This window comes from Mesocricetus auratus, unplaced genomic scaffold (genome assembly GCF_017639785.1).
Source record: "Mesocricetus auratus isolate SY011 unplaced genomic scaffold, BCM_Maur_2.0 Super-Scaffold_100004, whole genome shotgun sequence".
In the NCBI taxonomy this organism is placed as follows: domain Eukaryota; kingdom Metazoa; phylum Chordata; class Mammalia; order Rodentia; family Cricetidae; genus Mesocricetus; species Mesocricetus auratus.
Window position 1 is genome coordinate 94230717 of NW_024429189.1, and position 14106 is coordinate 94244822.

General features: G+C 46.2%; 1 long non-coding RNA gene across 1 annotated transcript; it reads left to right on the forward strand.

Annotated features, from left to right (window-relative positions):
- Positions 1-1979: 1979 nt before the first annotated feature.
- Positions 1980-7628, forward strand: LOC121140507. Its single transcript, XR_005877383.1, has 3 exons — positions 1980-3000; positions 3838-5738; positions 7238-7628. It is a non-coding gene; the product is annotated as an uncharacterized LOC121140507 (long non-coding RNA).
- Positions 7629-14106: the final 6478 nt, after the last annotated feature.

The window sequence follows — 14106 nt, forward strand, 5'->3', positions numbered from 1 at the left end:
AGGGCCTTTCTTTCGCATAAACTCCATCAGGTTCACTTGCTACTTCAAAACAAACAACCCTCTTGAGAAAAATGTAGAGTATAAAAGCTACGTTGTCTTCCCTAAAAAAATAAAACACATGAGCACAGGAGACAGAGGCTTTGGTGCAGTCAGGAAGCCAATGGGTTTCTGTTTTGATCAGTGTTCTATTGCTCTAAAGAGACACCATGACCATGACAACTCTTGCAAAGGAAAGCACTTAATTGGGACTGGCTTACAGTTTCAGAGGTTTAGTCCATGATCAGCACTGTGGGAAGCATGGCAGCATGCAGACAGACATGGAGCTGGAAAAGTAGTTGAGAATTCTGCACCCTGATCTGCAGGCAGCAGGAAGAGATGATGGGCCCAACTCGGGCTTCTGAAACCCCAAAGCCCACCCCCAGTGACACACTTTCTCCAAAAGGTCACACCTCCTAATCCTTCTAAGTAGCCCTACTCCCTGATGACTAAGCATTCAAATATATGAGCCTATGGGGGCCATTCCTATTCAAACCACCTCAGCCTCTGATGGGATTGAGGTCAGGAGGGCTCTGATCTTCGTGGTGGACTATTGTATTCACAGAGCAATAATGTGATGGGGTAGTGACAGAAACTAAGAAGAGCCCAGTTGAAGCAAGTGGGTGCTGTGGCTCTGAAGTTGGGCTTGAGTCCCTTCTAGTCTCTCCTTACCATGCTGCTGCTGCTGCTGTGCCCCAACACTGGTCCAAAGTGATGCTTTGTTTTGAAATCTCTCCATCTGTGAGCCCAGACACGCCTTTCCTCTTTGAGTTGTCCCTCCAGTTTTTTGTCCCAGTAATATGTCTGCCTTCTTGGATCTGTTTGCCTTAGGTCCTAAAAGAATTTGGCTTGATGACAGAGAGAGGCAATCCCAGTTTTCTGTGAAACAGGGACATACCTCTTATGGTGTCTGCTCACAACTACTCAAGATAAAAAGATTTTTATGTAAGTAATTTTTTTGTTGACCCTCTGGACACACAGTCTTGTAGTAGAGCACTCACCTAATGAGTTCCAGGCGTAGGGTTCAGTCTCCAGCACTCCAGCAAAAGTATTTAGGGAATAGCTAACAAGATTGATTATTGTTGTTAGTAAGAAAAGAAATAAAAGGGACTGGAGAGATGGTTCAGCAATTAAAAGAACTGACTGCTTTTCCAGAAGAGCCAGGTTCAGTTCCCAGCATCCACACGCAACTCCAGTTCTAGGGGATCTAACTCTCACTTCCGACCTCTGACAGCACTTCACACATGTGATACACAGACATACATGCAGGCAAAACACACACACACACACAAACACACACACACATTAAAAATAAAATTTAAATTTTAACAATGAAAGAAATACAATTAGCAGTTGCCAGTTATAGTTGATCACATAGCCCGACAAAGTACTATTTCCTCAAAGTTGATTATGTTTGAACTTTTTTTACTCCTAATTAAACAAGGATAAAATTATTTCAAATATTTTCAAAAAAGAAAACTAAACATTATTATCTTTGTTATTGCTATGGTAGGCAGCTAAATAGAAATGTATATAAATGTCTATCAATCCTTTAAAATTACCTGTGGTATACAGACATGAGTGATAAAAGTAAAAACTGTAACAGAACAAAATGAGAAAACATTTAAGATTGTCCCTTCAGTGTGCAGAATTCATAGCAGTTTCTGGATATGGTACAGAAAACACTGAATCATCATCATCAGTTTTGAAAATACAAGACAAACACTTGCCTAGTCAGCACCAGGCCCAGGTTTAGTCTCTAGTACCTCAGAAAACAACAAAATTTCTGAGAGCTTCAGAAATCTCATTTTCCTGAACCTATATACCCTCTATGCTCCCCTAATGGCCTCTTTTTCTAACTATTCTCCCCCTCCAGTTTGCCACTTTTGAACCTCCAAGCATGGCATAGAACGCTCAAGGCCCAAGATTCTATACTGGCTGTTTGCTGGGGCCGCTAAACCACTATAACTGCCACACCAGTTTCACTTGCATACAAGGAAAGGAAGCAGCTAGGCACAGTGGCTCCCACCTCTGGCTAGCACTTGAGAGGCTGAGGCAGGAGGATTAGTCACTTGCTTGATGCTTGCTTGGGCTATGCAGTGAGTTCCAGACCAGACTGGGCTACAGAGTAAGGCCCTGTCTCACAAAAAAAGGAAGAAAAAAGAAAAAAGAAAGAAAGAAGAAGAAAAAAGAAAGAAAAGAGAGGAGAAAGCACCTTAATGTCTGTCTTGTAAAATCAAGGTAGAGGGATGTCTGCTCAGTCCATGGAGCAAAAAGAAGAAAAGTATGGTCAGAAGAATTGCCACAAAGTCCAAGAGAGGAGAAAACTTGCAGTCACAAAGACAAGTGAGAGCTGAAGAGAGATGTGAGCCCTCAAACCTGATACAACCCAGCCCAAGGAAGGTAGGATTCAAGGAGAAACTAAGAGATGCACAAGACGAGGCTCGGACCACATGCAGTGTACTCAGTGAGTCACAGAGTGCTCTGAGGTTCCATCCTTCCAAATTTGAAAGCCCTTGGGAGCTCCCATGAGTTCTCCAGCCAGACGAACTGAAATGCTTCCAAACAGACTTCAGTTGTTCACTGAGGCCTCTTCTTCCTTCTTCACCAAGGACATTATCTGTCTGTATAACATGCACTGATGCTACTTTATCTACTAGAAAATGCAACATCACATGCCATGGCTAAATGACTTTATTACTGAACACTTCTAAGAAACACTGAGATGATCTCCCTAATGTAAGAGCCCAGAGAAAGGGACCTGTCAGTCTGTGCTTCTGGGTCTGCCTTCCCAGCCCTCAGCCACGCAGGGCTATGGAGACTCTCTCACATTGTGTCACCCAGTCCCGCATTCTGGATGGCATCTAACCGTTCCTTTGCAGCTAACACTCTCCAGGAAGGTTGTACAAACATTGGAGTTTGGGATGCAGCGAGTATAAAGTGGAGTGCCTCCACCTGTCTGAGGTAACTGCTGTTTTGCTATTCCACTCTGCTCAGTGAAGTGTGTTGATGCCTTTGAGCTGTGAATATCTTGGCTTGGCCAGATGATAAATGGTATGAACTGTATCAAATCGTGTTTTAGTGAACAGAGTTCTGAGTATTTATCCAAAATGATTTCCTTAGTTAACTTTTGCTCAAATCTGAAAAAAAAAAGCAGTCATAGAAACTATCACTTATTTTCAGGTCAAAAAAAGGAAGAGAGAGAGAGAGACAGAGAGAGGGAGGGAGGGAGGGAGGGAGGGAGGGGGAGAGAGAGGGAGGGAGGTAGGGAGGGAGAGGGAGAGGGAGAGAGAGGGGGAGGGAGGGAGGGAGAGGGAGAGAGAGAGGGGGAGGGAGGGAGGGAGGGGGAGAGAGAGAGGGAGAGAGAGAGAGAGAGAGAGAGAGAGAGAGAGAGAGAGAGAGAGAGAACATAACAAGCTTCATGAGGGTTCACTGAATACAGGCATTGGGGTAAATGGAAGTAGGTGTTCAGAAAAAAATGGGCTATAACGTACTTCCTGGTCTCATAGTACTCTAGGCAGGCTCCCTAATGACAGTGAATGGCTGATTTGAATGTTAATGTTACATTGCTTGAACATTGAACTGTGGGACAAGGGTTGATTTTTGAGCCTGCTGGTCCTAGAATCATGGTTTTCTTGATTGGTAGAAGAGTAAACGTATTTGATCTGGACCAAAGCATATGATATTTTCTCTAACTTCTTCATAAGGTAGAGGTTTGTGATGCACACACAGCGTGTGCTGGACTGGTCTGTTGGGATGACAAGGCCCTGGTTTTGATGCTTTCTGTTTTCTCTGTCACAGAAGGAGCTTGTCCACACACTTGATTATCAAGACATCAGTCTCCCAGCATAAGGGTGGCACTGGATCCAACCCAGCTTGGAAACACAATCTTATGTTAACCTTGACTTTTCATCTTGTTTCTCCTGGGAAATAACATCACCCCCATGACATTGACCTACTGCAAAGAAGACCACGTAGAAGAGGGCTTCATCTTGTCTGACAAATACCTCACAGGAGATGCCTGCAGCGTCTGCTTTCTATGTAATACATTCATTTGTTTCATTTGTCCCTGTTCATCTCACAGCTGTTAAAAGTAGGGAACTCTGCAGTGTCATTGGGATTAATCAGGTTTCCTGGCAGCTTCTTCGAATGGGTTGTCCTTCCATTCAAAGTCATGAGGACAGAAGGTGGTGATGTCACTGCCTGTGCCCACATGGTCCACATGTTAGAAGGGTTGGTAGCTAAATGGGATGCATCTGTGTTGATGAGTGTTTTTATTGTTCTTTCTTTACTAAAGCAGGTGGCCACACAGTTAATGGTAGTATCCTAGCAGAACCTGAATTCCTCATGTCTACTCATTTTGTGGCAAATTGAATGACACGGGAAAGGGGCTTTCTTTTTAACCTTGCTAGAACCACGCCACCAGCAAGACACTTGTGGATCACCTGCACTCTGTGAGGCCCATCACATAAGGCCTTTCCCTGAGCTCATCAGTTTTGGGTAGGCAGTATAAATAGAAGATTCTAGGATTGTCACCAGGGAGCAGTTCCTAGAGTCCCAGTGACAAGAGCAACGTAATTCGAGGAAGAGAATGATGGCAAAGGTCTGCTCAGTCATGTCTAGTCTCGTCTTTAGTATACCAGGTTCTAACTGTAAGACTCTCAAGGGCTCAGGAGGGGTTTCCCAGGCAGGATTTTATTGATCTTTGCAGAGCTATTTTCACAGAGTAGGACACATCACTTTCCTCTCCTACAGAGCAGGGAGCAATCTCAGGACTTAGTGAGCAGCTCACATTCTTAAGTTTGCAGTGATACACACACCCCAGGTTTTACAAGCACTACTTCATGGTTCCTTCTCCAGCACAGGTTCTTTCATTCTCCATTTAGTAGTGCTCTGCAACTTAAAGGCAGTCTTTTGAGATTATGGCCATGAGCCATCCTATTCTTCGGTTATTTGTATTATTGTATTTTGAATAGATAACATACACATTTGACAGAACTGAGTGCTGGGATGACAGGTACACACCACAGTGTCTTCTTGGGTGTCCTTTTGGATATGGTGTTTGTTGTCGCCTACTTGGTTCTGGAGAAGGGCACAGGCCTTCCTCTCCAGGAATGGAGGAGGAGGACAAGGCTTTTCAGAGCATGCCTCTTATTTCCAGCACCTCTAGACTCTTTCATGCAGGGGCGACATGACCAGCAATCTCAGGGAACTGTGAACATTTTGTGTGTGTGTGTGTGTGTGTGTGTGTGTGTGTGTGTGTGTGTGTGTGTGTGCGCGCGCGCGCGCGCGCGCAACCTAATCATTATTGTTTCCTTCCTCAGTCTCAATAAAAAATTGTACAAGGACTGTGACTATAAGCCTTCTACTTCATCCCTAAGGGGGAACATGCCTTAAAAGTGGGTCTTCATTTTCACTGTGGTCCATCTAAAAGCTTCAGGGCATCAGAGAGTGACTGAGATGTAAACTGTAGGGATTCGGAGCATCCGTGTGGGAGAGAAGATCTGGGACTGCCTCTGGGAGGGGTGACAGGGTCAGGCTAAGGTGGTGTGTGAGATGCAATTCTTTCTCACTTAAGTGACATTGGAACTGTCCTAACTCCGCTTCTGTTTTGTATGACAGAGTTTAAAGAACACAGCCCCTCCCTAGAGCTGAGCTACTCATTTCGGACTCTTGGAAAAAAACACAGCAGCGGTTACAAGGTACACCTCATACACAGTCAGTGATAACAGCACTGGAGCAGGAGAAAGTGCCTTCATGTCTCAGGCTGTACCCTGGGGTGGTAGCTTGACTCTGTGATTTTAATGTGCTAGTTTATCAGAGGGGCAAAGATCAGTAATTTAAAAACAAAACAGAATAGAGGTGGTCAGTGGAGACATCAACCAAATTTAGCCTGCTTGTCCAAGAGGGACGGAAACCTCCCATTTTCTGCAAAAGCCACAGGAAGAAACCTAACCATTGTGAAAATCCTCACCATGACTTACGATTTCTGAACTCATGATTTGGAAGTTTGACTGATGTGCGGTTATACTTAAAGCTGTTTGTAATACGTGATATTTTTTGACAGTACCCACTAAGTCATGTCTGGAACAGGTAGTATAAGCTTGTGGAGAGCATCCGGGGCTCTGCAGGGCTCCCATGCTGGGAGAAATATGCACAGTAGGCACCCACACGCTGCTGTGTAGCTGTCTTCTGGGCTGTTTCACATGCTGATGTTGGTAGTCGGCAGAGGGCTAAGCAGCTCTGAGCTGTTCATTTCTAAGTTGCCTGGTGAGGGAAAGAAGTTTATGACTTGATAGTTTATGTTATAAACGTCACTGGGTTGACATGATCATCAGAAACATTTTAGAGGCTTCATTTCCAGTTCAAATTCGCCAGAGCCCCCAAGGCAGCAGGTGTAATTCTAGACTTGGACTTACCATTTAGCCTGTTCAGGATACAAAATACCCATACTGACACAGGCACGGAATGGAACTATGGGCAGCAAGTAATGGGGGACAGACAGAGTATGTCAAGCTTTTGGTAAAGAATACAGTGTAGGGTTGGAGAGGGAACTCCGTTTGTAAACTGATTGCTTGGTAAGCTAGACTTGAGTTCTAGCCTCAAAACCCGTATAAAAACAACAGTATCAAAATTCAGAAGGGTGATACCTGCTTGTAATCCCAACCCCTGGGGCTAGCAGGCCAGTCAGACCAGCCAAATGTGTGAATTTGGGAAACCTTGTCTCTTCCTGAAAAAAAAAATCAAATGGACTGCATCCAAAGATTGAGCCCAAAAGCTGATTTCTAAGCTCCACACACATGTACACACATTGTACATATACCCATACAATATGAATATTAATATGCACACACAAATAGACACACGGACACAGACATACATATGCACAGAGAGAGAGAGAGAGAGAGAGAGAGAGAGAGAGAGAGAGAGAGAGAGAGAGAGAGAGAGAGAGAGAGAGAAACATACAAAGAATAAAGTGCAATAGGGTACCAAGAAGAGCGGGACTTTAGTTGTCCTTGAAGACTGCTGTATGCTAGCTCAGTAGAGGGTGGATGTGGCTGCCTCCATGACTTTAGGAGTATCAGGGAAAGCAAGACTTCTGGGCTGGGAAATAAGACACAAGCAGGACTACAGGTTGGACATCTCCATGCTTTTCCTTCTGAGATGTGAAGTGTTAGCCTTAATGTTTTTCTCTCTGTAGGAAAAAAGTGGAGGAGTTTGCTGAGAGGGTTATCCTATCAAAAGAGCTGGAAAAACTGACAGCAACTTCTAAAGTTCTGGGACACAGATTGTCACCCCCCTGGGCTACTGGCCCCTGATAACTCCTCTTGGAGATATCCCTGCAGCATTGGGAATAAACCACACAGGCTGAAACCTGTTACACAGACACTACACCAACCCAGTCGCACCTGCCTTGTGACTTGGAGTATCCTTGAGACGATGTCTTCATCACATTTGTGTCAGCCACACGGGATGAAACCTGCTACACAGACAACACGCCGGCTAAGCCATCACTAGTTGGTGATGTGGAAGATCTGTGTGGAGATGTGGTCCCTTTGACATCTGGCTCAGATGCACAAGCTAAAGAGAATTCATGCTTATTAGGCCCGGTAAGTAACCACCGGCTCCCTACTGTGTGAAAATGTAGTCCCCACATGGTGTGTGTCAACCACACAAACTTCTGCCTGTGACCCAGACACTCCCAGCTAAGCCAACACAGCTTTGTGTTTTGGAAAAGCCCTTATAGCTGTGGTTCCCGCCACCTCTGGGTCTGCCCCACCGGCTTCCCAGACGGAAGTAAAATAACAAGGTAAGTCATCCCTGGTGCTAGGGTCCTGCAGCCCAGAGCGCTGAGCAACACAAGAAGTGTGCGTCTGCTTGCTGATGTCTTCCTCTGTCTGATGTCTTCCTCTGTCTGATGTCTTCCTCTGTCTGATGTCTTCCTCTGTCTGATGTCTTCCTCTGTCTGATGTCTTCCTCTGTCTGATGTCTTCCTCTGTCGGATGTCTTCCTCTGTCGGATGTCTTCCTCTGTCTGATGTCTTCCTCTGTCGGATGTCTTCCTCTGTCTGATGTCTTCCTCTGTCTGATGTCTTCCTCTGTCTGATGTCTTCCTCTGTCTGATGTCTTCCTCTGTCTGATGTCTTCCTCTGTCTGATGTCTTCCTCTGTCTGATGTCTTCCTCTGTCTCTCTTGCTAGCACTGTCCCGCTTACTCGGCTTTGGCTACAGTGCTGTGTCTTTTAGCTCGTGTGAAGCCAAGCCCGTTTTCAGATCCTCAACCTTTAAGGATTCTACGGAAATTTGAAGGACTTGGTGATTGTAGGTGGCTTTTTGATGAAGCAACTTTGAGATGTCTATACCACTGTGCGGAACAGACTGAGGGAGAGAAAGAAAAGGCGGGCTGCTGAATTGTGCTGGCCCTGAACTTCCCTAATTTTGAAGGGGATTGATTAGTCAGGGCAAATACTGTGTATGGGAGGTGATAACTCAGCTTATCCAGAAGTATTGATCTTCTTTACATAGCAACTGACGACCAAGAAGATAGCAGCAGGTAGAAATAGTGAAGAAATCTTGTTAGATTAAATTTGTGAGAGTAGGAATCAACTTTTGAGTAGCAGTCATTAAAAAGAAAGTCAGTTTTGTGGAAAATCCATTTCTAAATACATGAAAGAAAGACGAGAAGGTGGTCTGGGCTCCAAGGCTCCTCCGGCCCTCGTAAGCCTCCACTGGGCTTTCCTCCCTCGTCTGTGTTCTGGGGAACATTCCCTAGATGGTCTTACCCAGAGGTTTGTTAATGTCTGTCTTCTATGCAGACTCTCTCCACTTCTGACTTCCCTGATTGTCTTGGTTTCTCCAGCTGTGCCCCTTCAGTCATTGATCAAACCCTACATAAAACTCCCAGGGCTGTTTTGAGTTCATGCACTGTGTAGTTTATTGGATGGTATAGCCACGTGTCAAGAGTTGGACTTCTGGAGGCCTTGAGTCCATCTCATATCTATGAGGGCAATTGGTCTAATGGAGTCTGAAGGGCTGAGCAGGGCCCAGCAGCAGCCTGAGTTCTGCAGGATGGAGACAAGAACACTGGTGGTATGGCTCAGTCCGTGTCGAAAAAACGCAAAATCAAGGAAGCCGAGTGTGCACTCCACATCCTGGAGTGCAAGGGCCGGGAGACCAGAGCTCTGATGCCTAAGGGCATAGAATGAATGCACCAGTTCAAGGGCAGAGACAGGGTTGAACTCTCCTTTCCAGACCTCTTTCCTCCTAGCCAGCTCCCACGGGGTGTGTGGTGACCGCCATATTGAGAACGGACCTTGCCTACCCAGACCACGCACGTGCACCGGCTTGTGTTCTGGCTGCACCCAGACACAATGCTTTGTCCGCTCAAGCTGACGCTACAGTCCACGGTGGCAGCTGCTGGTCATCTGTGGCCAGTGGCTGGAGAAGAGGCTTCACATGTCCCCTCTCTGGTGCCCTGAGGATGGGGAGGTGCTCACAGCCTGAAGCTGAGGTTAATCCTGGTCACTTAGCCTCTATCTTCCAGGGCTGCCAAATGATTTCTTCTTGGGAGACATGGGTTCATGGACTCAAATATTTTCCCACTTATGCACCACAGCTGATTGTGCCCCGTAATCTCTGCTTCAAGTTTCTAGAGTCCACCAGAGCCAGTATCACTTGAGGAACAAAAAGTTGTGGGGTGCTATATGCAAGACACTGGTTAAAAAAAAATACAAACTCTGCTCAGCTGAGATACTATGTCTTCCCTCTTGGCCTCCTGTGACTCTCGGAAAAGACACCCAGGGTGTGATTCTGTGTCCATACTCTCACTGTAGGACACAGTTACCTTGAGTGTGGTGACTTAGTATTTAGCCACTTTTCAGAGTCCCTGGGGTTGAAAAGCTGGCTTTAATGCTGTACTTATTCCTTCCTAGCAGGAATGGTTGCCCATACCTGTAAACCCAGCCCTTGGGACTCTGAAGCAGGAGGCTTTCCACAAGTTTGAGGTCAGCCTGGGCTAGAAAGGGAATTCTGAACACCTCTTTAGAGGTGGACCAGGAAATATAAAATAGGGGTAAGGCTTGGTATGTGCCCTCGCAAAGTGCTTAGTCTCTTTGTAGCATCAGCAGTCACACCAAAGGATGAGGAGCATGCTGAACGGCGAGGGCAGCAGCATCCCTCAGAACTCTGAGGAGGGAGAGATCCCTGAGTGCAGAAATTAAGGAACCCACTGCCCACTGCTGAGTGAGCCAGAGGAGAAGGGCTGAAGAGGGAAACTACAATAGATCTGAGGAGAAGAGGGATAGGCTTGTCCTTGGAGCAGCTCAAGAATTCAAGCTTGCGTGTTTGGCTGCTGCAAGAACTCTTCTAGGGCTGTCTGTTGCCCCAGCTTGTGCAGAAAGGGAGTTCTAGGGTGCTTCTCATCATCTGTTGCCTTACAGAGTGACAATGCACGTGAGCAGCCAAGGCTGCGAGCCCCAAGGGAAGGATTCTGGAAAACAAAAGGCACTGATGCTGAAGGGCCATCAACTGGGCAGATTTTTTAAAAATTGCCACTTTAGAGTATCCCAGGGAATTGTGATCAACTGTTTTTGCCTTTGCAGGTGAGAAACCAAGGCCTGAGTACACGTGTGATAAATACTCTCAGTACAGGAGGATGGTCCTGACTCAGTGAAGATCGTCCCCCAGTGGGTTTCTGACCTTATGCTGGATCCATGTATGCAAATGTGACTCGCCAAGGGCTCTTCCTGCCTTCTTGTCATTTTAGAAAGAAAGATACAATTCTGTCTGTCAGCAGAATAAATCTAATTTAGATTACCCATCTCCCCTTGCATGTGGTTCTCAGCACATTTGACTGCTAGTGTTCCGTTACTGGGTCATGAACATTTCCCAGGGCTTCTACATTTCCCCTCAACTTTATTATTGACTGGTTACCCCATCTCTTAAATATAAAATAAAATCTGTGCCAGCAACTTTCAAGCACATACCACATTGTTTTGTGCAATATACTCACCGTTTTACATTAAAGCTCTTGAACTTACAAAGAACTCAACAGCCTTTTCACACACTTGAGTTAATCCTGTTTGGTCACAGTGCTGGGAGAGAACCTGTGAATTCCAAAAGTGTTCCTCTTGGTTGTAGACAGCTCTGCCTTTGAAGAGTTGGGGACAGCTGTGGGGAGCTCCTTAGCCCTGACTTCCTAGGTAGACAATGCATGAATGTCTGCATTTTCTGAGAAGTCTATGACTTGTTTTCACCCAACCACGCCAGGCAGCCTTTTCATCTAGTACATATTTACATATGAGCCACACACACCGCTTTCAGAGCCCACCAAACGCAGTGAGTACATGGTGATACTGGGTGTTACAGGGAGGGAAAGGTTGGGACCTTAAAAATAAACCCCATAAAATATAGTATTAGCTGGTATGGTGGTTTGAATAGGTATGGCCCCCGTGAGTTATGTGTTTGAATGTTTGGTCATAGGAAGTGGCACTATTAGGAGGTGTGGCTTGTTGGAGGAAGTGTGTCACTGTGGGGGTGGCTTTGAGGTCTTTCAAGCTATGCCCAGAGTAGGACAGTTCACTTCCTGTTGCCTGTGGCTCCAGGTGTAGAATTCTCAGCTACCTCTCCAGCACTATGTCTACCTGCACGCCACCCTGCTTCCTGCCGTGACGACAATGGACTAAATCTCTGAACTGTAAACCAGCCCCAATCAAATGTTTTCCTTTATAAGAGCTGCCGTGGTCATGGTGTCTCTTCACAGAAATAGAAACCCTAACTAAGACAGCTGGCTGCTTTGAAAGGCTTCCTTTAAACCCCATATTCTTCTGAACCCAATTTACCCTTAAAAAGATGTGTCAGTGGCAACTTTGTTGGTTTTCTAAGAAAGCCCCTCAAGAAGTCTGAACTACTTGATTTGAAGAGATGAGATTTCCGAGAGGCTGAAGTGAAATCATCCAGCATCAGACATGGTCTCAGAATGTGGCTTGTTTTCCCTTCCTGTATTCATCCAGTTCATGCCGGTGAGAGGTAGCAGTAAGTCAGCCAGGCCTCTCTCTCTCGTAATTAGTCGATTTTCATGCTCTTGCTGTTATCACACAAGCCACTGTGACTATTATTTCACCATTCTGCCTCTACCCCTCCATCTCCTGCCCATTAGTCAGACTGAATACTTTCAGTTGATAAATTGCTTTGGTTATTAGGTTTTTTTCTTTCTACTCATTTCTGTTGAGTTACTCTAGGGAATTTTTCACCTTAGTTAAAAATTTCAGATCAAAAATTCCCATTTAATTCCTGTTAATCTCTAGACAAATCATCCTTTATCTGTGGCCCACTTACCAGAGAACTCTTAAGTCAGTATCCTGTGCATGTCCCTGGTGGGGGTGTGTGGGGAAGGGCAGGAGAGGGAGAGAGGGAAAGGAAGGAGAATAGAGGAGGGGAGAGGAGATGAAAGGAGGGTTAGCTGTGTGAAGAAATGGGTGAAAATGAAAAGACATTTGGGAATAGCAGTTCTGATGGTACGAGGTGATTACTTTTATGCTATATCTGTTAACACCCTGTGGCTGCTGAAACAAATTACCACAAACCTGGTGGTTCTTCCACCATGTAGGGGCAGTAAATCTGCTGTCAGGACTGTATTTCCCCAGACAGGCCTGCAGGAGAACCATCCCTGAGTCATTTCCAGTCTCTGCGTGTTCCAGACTTTCCTGGAGCTTTGATTGCGGAAGCCTAGTCCCTGTCTCAGGCTCCACACACCTTCTGTGTGTCTCTTCTGAGTTTCATAAGAGGACAGTTGCCTTAGCATGGGACTTTCCCATCTGCCTGCATCTTGAATTTGTCTGTTCTTGGAGTCATCATTTAGGCCAGTGGTTCTCAACCTTCCTAACGCTGTGACCCTTTAATACAGTTCCTCATGTTGTGGTGATCCCCAACCATAAAATTATTTTGTCATTACTGTTATGAATGAATTGTGATGTAAACATCTGACATGTAACCCATGTGGGGCTCGAGACCAGCAGACTGAGAGACTTGATCTAGGCACTTCCCTCAAATGGGCCACGTGGCGTTACCTTCATGCAGTGCATTTGGACCAGCCCACAGGGCTCCAGGTTGGGAAGTGGGAAGAGCCCAGCTTCCTCAGCAGCCCTGATTTCCTTATAGCCAGCAAGGGCCAGCCAGGGCACTAAGGTAGCTTCATTGTCCACAGTGCAGCAAGAAGAAAGACAGCAGCTTCCCCAAGGGGCTTCTGGGTGCAACTAACAGAAGGGAAGCCAGGCTGCAGGGGTGTAGCAGGAGAAGGGAAAGAGACAGCAAGATTTCCACATGTTCAGCCATCTGCCCCGGAACACAAAACTGTTCCAAACGGACAGGATTCAGCCATCTTTTACAAGGTGGCTTCCCTCTCCTCCTGGGCTCCTGGGAAGTGGGGTGCATGCATCAGAGATGGCGGAGAGGAGCACAGAGGTACAGGGGAGTAAAGGGACTAGGCAGTGCTGGTGCTCAGGGAGGACCAGGGGTGACCAAGACACTTAATGTGCACCTTGGTTCCTGAGCTGTGCGCTCTGGGGACAATTTGATGATGCTCACAGTATACTCCCATTGAACAAGAGCCTCCATGTGGCCCTCCACGTGCAGGGCCCGGTTACTCCTGAGATGTACTTCACCTGATAGCTCAGTCACCTTCTGGTCCCACCGTAGCCCCAGAGATTAGACTTTCTTTTCAGATTTTAACATTTTATTTCCTCTCTGTCTTTTATAAAGATCATAGGTTATTTCCCAGATTAGAGCTCCTGGCTGTCCCAGACAAAACTTTCTCAGTATAGGGTACCTGGGTATGACTCACAAAACCCTGTGTCCCTAATGCTCCGGAAACACATAAGATTCCCGGGGGCGGTGTCAGGGAGTTATTCTACATTCCCTCCAAAGCTGACTGTGAGATGGGACCTGAGTGTGGAACCCTGGGAAACCAAGTGGGAAAGGAACGGATGTTGGTCAGGGACAGGAAGAAACAACAAACCCTGCTGCCCTTTCATCTCCAGGAGGCCAGGGCCTCTGAGGTGTCTGAGGGCTTCAGG